The 11,789-nt window shown below is 37.6% G+C and overlaps 1 long non-coding RNA gene across 1 annotated transcript; it reads left to right on the top strand.

The window, feature by feature from the left end:
* The first annotated feature begins 1,221 nt into the window (after positions 1-1,221).
* Positions 1,222-3,638, top strand: LOC115419620 (uncharacterized). Its single transcript, XR_003935455.1, has 3 exons — positions 1,222-1,296; positions 3,457-3,500; positions 3,581-3,638. It is a non-coding gene; the product is annotated as an uncharacterized LOC115419620 (long non-coding RNA).
* Positions 3,639-11,789: the final 8,151 nt, after the last annotated feature.

Genomic DNA, 11,789 nt, shown 5'->3' with positions numbered 1-11,789 from the left:
TAGACTTTTTAAAGCCCACCATTGTTTTTGTTTTACAAGTAATATTTTATTTTAATGTAGTAATTTATTTCAAAGTATTGTTTTTTGTAATGTAGCACTTTCTTTTTTCTGTAGCACTTTGAGATTCAGTTGAATAAGAAGTACTTAAATGCAATTTATTAATATCAAATACAGATCAACTTTATTCCATCATCAGCAAGAAAAAATAAAACAAACCCAAATAAAAATACAATTATTTGCTTTCTTAGGTGGCAAATCTTCTGAGTCCAACTCTCCCAATCCCAGAAACTGCTGTGAATAATTTCAAATACTGAGAAATTAAAATATTTTCACAAATGTTGAATAAACCAGGTTCTGGGGAAAAAAATCAAAGACAGAGAAAAAAGATTGTCAGCAGTTACAGAACACATACAAAGTGCAGATGTCTGGAACAGTGTTTTTCTGTTTTAACCCCTGCAGCGCCCGGCGTCCCCCCTCCCCTCCTCCAGCTGCAGAAGAAGGACGATGAAGAGGGGGAGGTCTTCTTCACTTCACCAGGAAACAAGAGGTCGACTCCGCCCCCTCCCATCGCCGTCCGACACAAGAGGAGCTGCTCCGAGTCCAACAAACCGGTAATGACGGAGAACTAAACAAGCCCTCCTTTTGTGGATTTACAAACGAATTTAAAATGCTTGTCTTGTCCCAAAGAAAATTAGAAAAAAAACAAACTGCAATGAAAATAAGCCAGAACATTGCTCGTTATCTATAATTTTAATTAAAAAAGTCTTCTCTCTTGCATCTCTGCTCCTATATGTTTAATGTATTTTGAATGTATTTTTGCTCTTGTCTACATATCCACATGATTTTTCTACTTCATTTTAGTTCAATTTAAAAAAAAAAAGAAAAATGACAGAAACAAGAACGGATCATTTCATCAGTGGATAAATGATTTTTCATTTAGATTAAATGTTTTTCTTCATTATTTCATGAGGAAAATCTCAATTTTATAGAAGATGAAAAGCGATGGATGAAGGATGAAATATGATTTATTTAAGGTCCTGTAATGGATAAAGACATGTTATTCTTGTTCATCATGAAACATGAACATCAGAAGAAGTTGATTTTACCTGATGTTCAGTTCTAGTTTTGTTCAGGTCAAACTTGTTTATTGGAGTTTTTAGTTTGTTTTCCTGTTAGAACACCAGACTTTCCTTCAGTTTTAGAACAGTTCTGTGTTCTGTCGTTATGTTCAGATCCTGTGTTACCGACCAGTCCGAGGATCTACAGCGGAGCAGAGTCGTCCTTCAAGAAGTGTGTGTGAGTATCAACACAACAAGCTTCACAGCTCATTTACCAAAAATTGCTTAAAACTTACTCTAAAAATTAATTTCAAAGCCACATTCACTCCAGTTTCTCGTGCTGCTTTAGTTCCTCTGGGCAGTGCAGCGGTGTAGTTGTTAGGGCTTTAATGTCACAGTAAAAGGTTCTGGGTTTGACCTTCAGTTGGACTGCAGCCTTTCTGTGTGTATCTATGTAACGGTTTATTAATTTACATATAGATTTACATACGTGTTCATTCTCCTGTCGGTGTCCTCGTCCACGGTGCTGATGGAGATCTGGAGTTGGTCCTCGAACTCCTTCAGTGGCAGCTCACTGCTAATAATGCGTCAAGGGAGGATTTGAGTCGCACATGTGTAGAAGCATTTATCTCCGTCGCCATCTTTTACATGTCGCTACGGCAACCTTGCTAGGACAAATCACTGTGGTATGAGTGAAATTATGTTAACGCAGTGGTTTCCAACATTTTTTGTCTCCTGACCCCATTTTAACATCACAAGTTTCTGGCGACCCCAGGCATTCAAAACAGAGACATGTTTTTTGCTAAAGTTAATTTTTTTTTTGATCATGTAATAGTTTGCTATGCTATGTTACAAATAAATGTTAATTTTAGAGGACATTTAGTCTATATAATGTCTATTATTGTGGACAGAGGCAGTAAATCCAGGTGTAGATTACTGCACAAAGGCTCAGGATCTGTCCAGTCAGTCCAGCTGGGATTTACAAGGAGGACAATTAATACTGAACAAACAAGAACTGAAACTATGAATTATGAAAGAGCTGCAGCATCTGAAACTGACCACAGTGAACATGTGACACACAAACAGAACCACAGTGCTGCAGTTTCACAACCACAGTTTGTCATGTCTGTTATGGATTGGGATTGTCTCGGTCAACTCACCGTATATTTTTTTATTGGTAAATTAAAAAAAAAAAAAAAAAAAAAAAAAAAAAAAAAAAAAAAAAAATATATATATATATATATTATATATATATATATATATATATATAATATATATAATATATATTATATATATATATATATATATATAATATATATATATATATATATATAATATATATATATATATATATATATATATATATTTATCAATTACTAGAAATTTCAGGTGACCCCGTTTGAATTCCAGGTGAGCCTAAGGCTGAAAAACACTGTGTTAAAGTCTAGAGACTTGACCTTATGTAAAGCACAGAGACTTCAGCTTCAAAGAGTATCTTTCTAGCGATCAGAAATGACTTCGAGACCTAATTTTCATGCCTACTTTGGTTCCTTCACAGCTGACAGCCCTATCCAGCTGACAAACACTGTGATCTAAATCTGGGGGAAACTGAGCGGTGGAGGGTAGATTTGTCCTAGTGAGGTTACCGTAGCGACTCGTAAAAGATGGCCGACAGATAAATGCTTCTACACATGCGAGACTCACATCGTCCAGAGACTCAAATCGTTCCTTGACAATACATGCTATGTGCTAATGCTAATTGACTAATGCTAATGCTAGGTATTATTGGTAAAATAATTCCTACCTGTCAATAATCTGAGTCAGTATTCTCTAAATATCATGGACCACGTCTTTAGAATAATCCTGATCTTCAATAAAAATCTTCTTTATCGTTATTTACAATGGATCTGAAACAGACTCTAATTTACAAAAAAAAAATGTAAGGCTGTTTATCATTTGATTTGTAGTTTTTACTTTTAATTATTATTTCAGTCATATCATATTTTTATTCTTTATTTCTTTTTTATGTATTGTTTTTCCATGGAGGTATTTCTATGAGCCTTTTTTGCTTCCATCCTCTCCTGCACAGTGGTGTTACTTGCGTGGTGATTTCTTTTATTTTATTTTTTTCATGTTTGTTATGTGCAAGTAAATACAAATACAAAATGCAGAGACTGAAGTTTCCTACAGGGATAATAAAATGAGTTAATCTATGTCTGTAAGAAACCTAGAGACAGATGAATGGATGTGGTGTCTGATGAATAAAATAGTGACGATGAAAAATCTTCATCTTCTGTGAAAAAATGTGAACTTTACATAATTAATTAAATTCAGTTTGACTCGTCTGACTTCTACCGAACAGAAACTGAACGACCTATGTGTGTGTTTTTTTTTTTAGTCCGTCGTCTCCTCTGGGCTCAGTGAATGAACGTCCGGACAGAGGTAAAACTCACTCACATCAGCTCAACGTCTTTTCTCTGGGTTTCATTCAATTCTTAAATCTATGTTGTTGTTTTTTTTAGGTTTTCGACGCGCTGACAGTGATAATAGCTCCTCCCACTTCTCACATTCCTCCAACAAGCTCCATCCAATGGCTCGCCCACCAGTCAGCGTTCACAGAGGCTTCGACTGCAACAGCAGAGGCCCCGCCCCCCAGCCGCTTCCTCGCAGATCATTGGTCAGTCCATTGATTTTATGTATATATTCAGTTCACTACATTTTAATTTAATTCATATAAAACCAAAAGCAATATGTGATTATTCTCAAAACACCAAACATCTACATGTGTTTTCTCATGTAATGTGGCACGAACTGTTTGTTTTGATCCATGCTAAATGTTTTTTAAAAGTCATGCTATATTTTTGTTTAATTTATGCAAAATCTAGGTATATTTCACGCTCAGTGTTTGGTTAATTTATGCTTAATGTTTTTTTTTAAATTAAAGCTAAATCTTTGAGTAATTTAAGTAAAATGGTTCCTTAATTTATGCTAAATATTTTCTTGAAACACACTAAAAGGTTGATTTGATTGATTGATTCATTTATTTATTTCGAACAGGCAAAAAAAAACAAAACAAAATAAAACATTGAAATGGACAGAATCTATCTCCAAGTACATAAAAGTCTGAGTTTTGCATGGTCGAAAAGGAGTAGGAAGAAGTATGAACTTATTTAATCCAACCCCTCAGTGCTTTTACACCTTTATCATTAACTTGATACAAGAGTCAAACTATACTATTTTCGTAATTTTAACATCAAACCACAACAAATCCATAATGCAGTAACTGAATTACACCCAACAATATGATCATGGCAGTACAGTCGTACAAACAGACTCAACAATTCAACCATTTTCTTCAATAATTCCAGCAGATTTATCAGTACAACATCATCCATAAACAAACAGGCCTCCGTGTCATTATTAAATACTGGACCTCTCAAGAATAATTTTTTATATCTTTTTTTACACTGAATTATGTTTGATATTTGTTTTATCTCCACACACAATTTGTTCCACAATTTTCCTCCACAGATGGTGATACAGAAACTTTTTAACGTAGTGCGTACTTTATGAATCTGTAAATTTAACTTTCCCTTAAATCATAGCCTCCCTCTCTTTCACAAAACATAAGGTTCCTTTATTTACACTAAATGTTTCCTTAATTTACGCCAAATGTATTTATAATTTACACTAAATGATTCTTTTTTTTTCACGATAAATGTTTCTTAAATAATGCTAATCTTCATGTAGTTTTCGGTCGCTGTTTGTTGAATTCCTCCTGTTTTCCTTCAGCCTCGCGGTTCGTCGTCGGCGTCTCGTCGGGTTCAGGCGCTCTACGACTGTCAGGCCGATCACTACGACGAGCTGAGCTTCACCGAGGTCAGGTTCTGGTTGTTCTGGGACAGGATGACAGCGACTGGTGGGTATGTTCCATTACCAACATCCTGCTTTCTGATTGGCTGTCATGGATCACCCTCTGCTGTGATTGGTTGGTCTGTAATTTAACTTTGAGGAAGTTACATGCATGGAAAACCTTCATCCGACAGCGTTTTACATATAAACCATGAAATAAAACCAAACCTTGAACCTAGAATAGCCAGTCATGTGACCAGTAGACCTCAGTGGGCGGAGCCTATTTTCACATGTATGTACATATAAACATGTGTTTGCGCACGGTTACATCGAGGACGAGCCGGACAGAGGGGTTTGTTTCCCGTCTTCCTTCGTCCAGCTGCTGTCAGACTGACGTGGACCTGCACGGACCCAGACCACCTGGAACCAGAACCGGTCCTGGATCAGAACCAAAGCCCGACTCCTCTTCTGTCAAAACTCCACCGCTTGGATACGAAACACCACATGGAGATGGTTTGTTGTCATAGCAACTGGCTCCATCACCATGGCGACCTTACAGATGACCCCCTCGGGTTGCGGCCACTGTTGCTATGGAAACGGCCTCAGTGTGCATTTGAATATTTACAAACTTACCAGGTGACGACATTTCAAAATAAAACCCCGGACCTCTATTTTGAAAGGTCACCTGTAAAACTTTAATTTATTCAACCTATTATTTATTTATTTCTGATTGAACAACCTGAGCACAAAGGATTCTGGGATACTAAGCACAGCCGTCATCTTCTGTAACTTCCGGCCAGTCTAGAATCAACCAATGACGCTCACTGCCTTGTCGACCTGCTGGATGTGATTGGTCTGCAGACTTTAAAGGAGGCGGAGCCTGAAACCAGACTGGAGTTGACGCCCTCTTGCTGCCTCAACAACTTCAACATATCTATTCAACTCGGTGAGGAAAACCAGCAGCGTGTTACATGCAGCAAAATAATGATAAATAACATGAGAAAAGGTGTAATGAAACTAAATAATGTGCATCATACAATCTGCAATTAATTCCAACATAAAACAAAAATGTAAAATCTGAGGTGAGTCTGATACCAGTTATAGTTTCATACCAGTAACACGAAAAAAAAAAAAAAACTAATTTATTGTAAAAAAAAAAAAAAAAAAAAAAAAAGAGATTTCAGACCAATTGGTTGAATGAGTATTGTGTTATTTTTACAGATTATTAATGAAAAAATAGTTTAAAAAGTAACTTCATTTTGTGACGTTTCTGATTTAATGTGTTCTAATCCATTTTGTTGCAGTAACAGTCGTTTCCTGCTGTTTCAGGACAAACTTTACCTGCACATGAGTTAATGACAGAAAACGCAGCTCTGAATGGTTTTTCTAATATTCTTTATTTGCTTTACAGTGACAGCTGGTGTCTGTTTGGTTTCTATGAATGTACAATGCTCAGCAGGTTGAAAGTGTGTTCATCAGTCACAGTGAAAATATTAATTAAAGCTGTTAACAGGAGTGCAACGCTTCTGGAAAAACCACCGAACAAGCAGCACTGATGTTTTTGAATTAGCTTAGAGGTGTGGGCGATGTGGCAAAAACGCTTTAATCATTAATTTATTAATATTATTATTTTTTTTAAATTTTTTTTTTACATACAAAGTTAAAGATTTTTTTTTTTTTTTTTTACCCACATTGACAGCTGAAGAAACCAGGTTAATAATCGGGGTTATTTGTAGTTTTCAATTATTATTAAAAGATTAACCAAAATGAAAATGACTTAAAAGATGTAGAAAATGCAAATACAGTAATGACATGATAGAGATTGTAAAAGATGCTAAAATATGAAGATGAACTCGATGTAGTGTAGAGAAAGTTGAAAATATAAGACAAAAAACACCAAAAACTACACGACTGATGCAATAAAACGAACAGAATGTAAAAGACGTATAAAAAGTAATGCTAAACCTCACATCTCTTCAATGATTGATGATTTACTGCTGAGTTTGTTTTATTCAGTTGGATTTACTGGCTTAAACAGGCATTAAACCAATCATTTTCAACATCAAACATTACAGATAATGAACAACTAGTTTTTTTTCTGGTAATGATGGTTTCATGGCCCGACCTGGTTCATATGTGAAATAGTCATGATTCCCATTTAATGTTGTGATTGATCTCATTTTCAGTAAACCAGCTCATATCTGAATGAACGCCGTTAGTTTTGTGGCCGTTCAGACACCGTTGCACCCCTGGCGTAAAACTGAACAAACAGCATGTTTTGGTCAGAGTCGACAGACAGATCACATGGTCAGTTTCTGCTCAGCTGATTGGTTGTTTTGATGAACAGTTTCCACGTGAACCTGTTTGTGATCCAGCTCAGGATCCTGACGGCTGCTGCTCCGACGTCTTAAAACCAAAAAAAAACCTCCTGAGTTTTAAGATCCTTAACTCTGCACACGGGACCACAGGGCAGGTTCTCCTTTCCTTTTTCCTGTTTGACGTCGGCAGCAGCGTCAGAACATGACTCAGCATTTCTGATTGTTAAGGCTTCAACAACTACAACAAAGCTTCTTCCTGCACCGGAACGAACTTCAGCGGCTGAAAACGCTGCCGAGTCGCTCAATGACGCAGGCTTTACTGAGCTTCAGCTTCAGGACGGTTTCACATAAACATTAGTCTCAAAATACAAGTACTTCATGAAGTTTCAGTATCTGCGCGCCAGTATTTATTTACTTTGACTCCATTTGAACACAAGTATCTGGACTTTCTACCTCAGACATTTTCAAGACGCGTGACTTCAGTTTTAACAGTGGAATTTATCCGGTATTTTATTTTACTTCGCTTAGCATCATCACATCGAGACCGATTTTTAACCCTAATGGACGAAACGATAAGAAACAGAAAAGAAAAAATGTCCAAAAAAAAAATCACATGAAAGACAAAACAAGATGAAAATTATGTAAAAAAAAGATTAAACAAATTCAAAACCAAGATGAGTAAAAAAAAAAGACAAAACAATGTAAAATATGAAACAACTTTAAAGATGAAACCTGATGAAAACGACAAAAAAGATGAAACCGGACAAAAGCGATGCACAAAACAAAAGATAGCCTTTAACAACAAAACAAATAACTGTCATAAAAAAACAAAACAAGACAAATGACGTAAGTAGTTTTATCATTTGCACCGCCTTTGTCCGCTTTCATCTAAACAAGAAAAAACGATGCATGAGATGAACGGCGCCTTTTTTTTTGTCCATTAATTCTTGTGTAGAACCTGTTAAACATCTGACCTTCGAATAATTCCAACTCCTCCACGATACAAACAGAATTTAACGATGAAACTGTTATGAAAACGTCCTGAAAACTGGAGACGAACATTCAAACTGTCAAACATTCACAGCTCACGAGTTTTCTATTTTCAGGTCATTCGTGTTCGCGAGGACGCCGCCACCTGATTGGTCGACATTTCACAGCCAATCAGACGGCGCCTTCCTCGCGATTATAAAAGAAACCTCGCTCACAGTTTCAGGTGTTCGGCAGGAAGTGGGCTGACTCCTGTCACGTGGGCGGCGGTTTTGGTTCGGTTCCGTTTGGGACTCTGACCACGTTTCCTTCAATAAACCTTTGTCAAAGTGGCCTCGTCTCAAGCGTTTCAGTTTTACAGGTTTGGCGGCTCACGTTGACTGTCAGCAGGAAAACACACCTATTCAACATGGTCCAATCACAGGCTGAGAACCAAACACAGGCCTCCTACTCGACACAGGCTCCTCCCATTCCACTCCATATATGGTCAGGAAGGACGTTAATACAAAAGTGGATTCGACAGGATATCTGCGTCCTGTTTCAGTCTTTGAGGACGGCTCGAGTTAGGATAAATGGATGGAATAAGAAAGATATAAAATACGAAGAGAAGACACATTTTAGTACGACAACGTGTTAGAGACGCTTTAGGTGAAACGAACAGGAGGAAGGGTGAAAAAGTCTGGAATTTAAACATTTATGTCACAAATTATCAGGAAAAAACCCATTAGAAGTCATGTTAGGAATAAAAAGGTAAAGTGCTAAGTGGGATCTGAATGTGGTCCAGGAGAAATAAACATTATTCAGTTTTAACAGGTTGATTGTACATTGGTTTGTTGAGATGTTTGGGAACAAACTAGGCCTCATCCATTTTCTCTTTTTGTTGTAAATTATGAGCCATTTCCTCAAATCCCCTCCCTCCTACAGCCTCCTGTCTTCTGTTTTCCCTAAAACGCCCATAACACGATGTCGAACTTCCTCAGATAAAAGTGCTGCGATTAAAAAAAGAGGTTATCCCCATTAATATCTATAAAATTCTATAAAATATATATAAAAAAAACATGGTGGTTTTTTCCACTTGGAGTTTTTTGTGGTTGCAGTCGCAGACAGCAAGTTGATCTGAACCAGCACACAAATACGTTTAACTCACATTAGTGATAGGCCCCTCCCACTGATATAAGCACCTCCCACATGATATCTAAGGCGCTTCTGTTCACCGAACTCTGCCCACAGGTAGATCAGGTGTCTGAGAAAAAGACTAATCCACAGAAAACCACGTCTGTCACACAACGACCCACAGTGCTGATCCCGGTCCAGGTCCGGACTCGGTCCAGAGGACAGGTCACAGGTCAGAGGTCAGAGGTGCAGGTTGATCTTATTCTCCTCGGCGAGGCGGTGGATGACCTCGGTCTCGAAGTCGGCGCTGTGGACGCCGGTCTTCCTGAAGGCGCCGGCGTAGCGGTTCTCCTCCCAGTAGTGGTGCCAGTTCCCCTGTTGATCAGCACCGTAACCGAAAACTGAGACCTGCACGGACAGGAAGTGACATCATAAACACAGCATGAACAGTTAGAAGACTTTATTGACCCCGTCATGGGGAAATTACACAGTTGACAGCAGCAAACATAAAAACAAAGTACAGGGAAGACAGAAAACAGAAAATATACACTTTTGAAACAACAAATATAAAAAGAAATCTGCCATTTCTAGTTCATATAAATCCCTAAAATACTGATTATGTTTGAGAACCTTCACTGGGCTCATTCAGTTCAGTTTTATTTGTAGAGCCCAATATCACAAGTTTGTCTCACAGGGCTTTACAGAATTAGCTGGATATGAAAACAGTCAAATAAACGGTAGATGAAGGAAATGGATTAATGTCCTGGGCATCCCCCGTCCTCAGACCCTCCTTCTCAGTAAGGAAAAACTCCAGAACCCCAAGTGGGAAAAAGAGGAACCTGAGGGAGAACCACAGTAAAGGAGAGATCCACCCCCAGGCTACAGACAGACTATCGATGCACCAGGACTGATGGACGCCCATTTGCCGATGTAGTTCCAGTCTGTAAAGATGCAGTAGGGTGGGGGCACATGAGGGGTCCATCTAGTCCAGGGTTCTCAAACTCCTGCTCTTTCAGGTTCCACATTCAGTCTGATTTAATCTGCAGTGGACCCAACCAGTAAAATAATAACAGAATAACCGATAAATAATGACAACTACAAATTTTTGTCTGTGTTTTAGTGCAAAAACCCCCATTAAATTATGAAAATACTTACTTTTATAAACTATCCAAACAAAAATGATGTGAATAACCAGAAAAAACTGAAATTTCTTCAGAAAAATCAGTGCAATTTTAACAATATTCTGCCTCAGTTTATCATTAGTCCATGTGCATTCTGGATCAGATCTACAAAGACACTAAACACTGAGGAACAGGAAGAAAAGAGTTCAAACTGGACTGAATTTAATACAGACATTTCAGGTTGGACACATTTGTTCAGGTTAGTCACATTTTATTGGTACAGGAGAGTTTGGAAATGGAAATATTTTCAGAATTTAATGTTATTTTTTGCACTAAAACAAAGAAAAATTTGAAGCTGTCATTATTCATAGACATAATGTAATATTTTTTTCCCATCAAACCCAGTAGTAAATGTGCAGTCATTCTTTTTCGTCGGTTCTTCTGCTGTTATTATTTGACTGTAGATCAGATTGGTCTGGATGTGGAACCAACACTAAAATGAGTTCCACAGCCTGGACTGTGGAATTTATACACTTCATTCATCCAAGGGGTCGGATTGGAACCTTTGGGGGGACGCATTTGGGACCCGGGACGCATGTTTGACAGCCCTGATCTACTCAGATGAGACAGGTAAGGGTGAGGAGGTCCAGGTAGGGTGGGGGAGGAGGTCCGGGGTCACAGGTCAGGACGGGGCAGATGACTGAACAGACTCAGTGATTCTCACGTTCCAGTTTTCTATTTCACTACTTGTTAAGACACAGATGAATCTTAACTCTTAAACTCTTATAAAATGATTTAAAAAACAGACAAATCAAATCATCTATAACACAGGTGTCAAACATACGCCCAGGGGCCAAATCCGGCTCGCCAAAGGGTCCAATCCGGCCCGTGGGATGAATTTGTGAAATGAAAAAATTACACTGAAGATATTAACAATCAGTGGTGTCAAAATCATTTTAATTCAGGTTCCACATACAGACACGTACAGTCCAATTAGATTTCAAGTGGGTCAGAACCAGTAAAATATTATCATAATAACCTATAAATAATGATAACCCCAAACTTTCTTTGGTTTTTTTGGTTTAAAAAAGTATAATTACATGAAAATGTTTACATTTCCGAACTATACTTTTATAAAAAACATGAATAATTTGAACAAATATGAACAAACGGAAATGTCTTAAGAAAAGTAAATGCAATTTGACCAATATTCTGCCTGTTACTAAATGTTTTGTGCTATTGTAACGCACATGTGTAAATGATAAACCGATAAACCGAGGCAGAATTATGGTAAAGTTGCACTGGTTTTCTTAAGACAATTCAAGTTGTTTATGTTATTC

This window comes from Sphaeramia orbicularis, chromosome 5 (genome assembly GCF_902148855.1).
Source record: "Sphaeramia orbicularis chromosome 5, fSphaOr1.1, whole genome shotgun sequence".
In the NCBI taxonomy this organism is placed as follows: domain Eukaryota; kingdom Metazoa; phylum Chordata; class Actinopteri; order Kurtiformes; family Apogonidae; genus Sphaeramia; species Sphaeramia orbicularis.
Note: the sequence above shows the minus strand (reverse complement) of the source record. Positions and strands in the feature narration are given on the sequence as shown.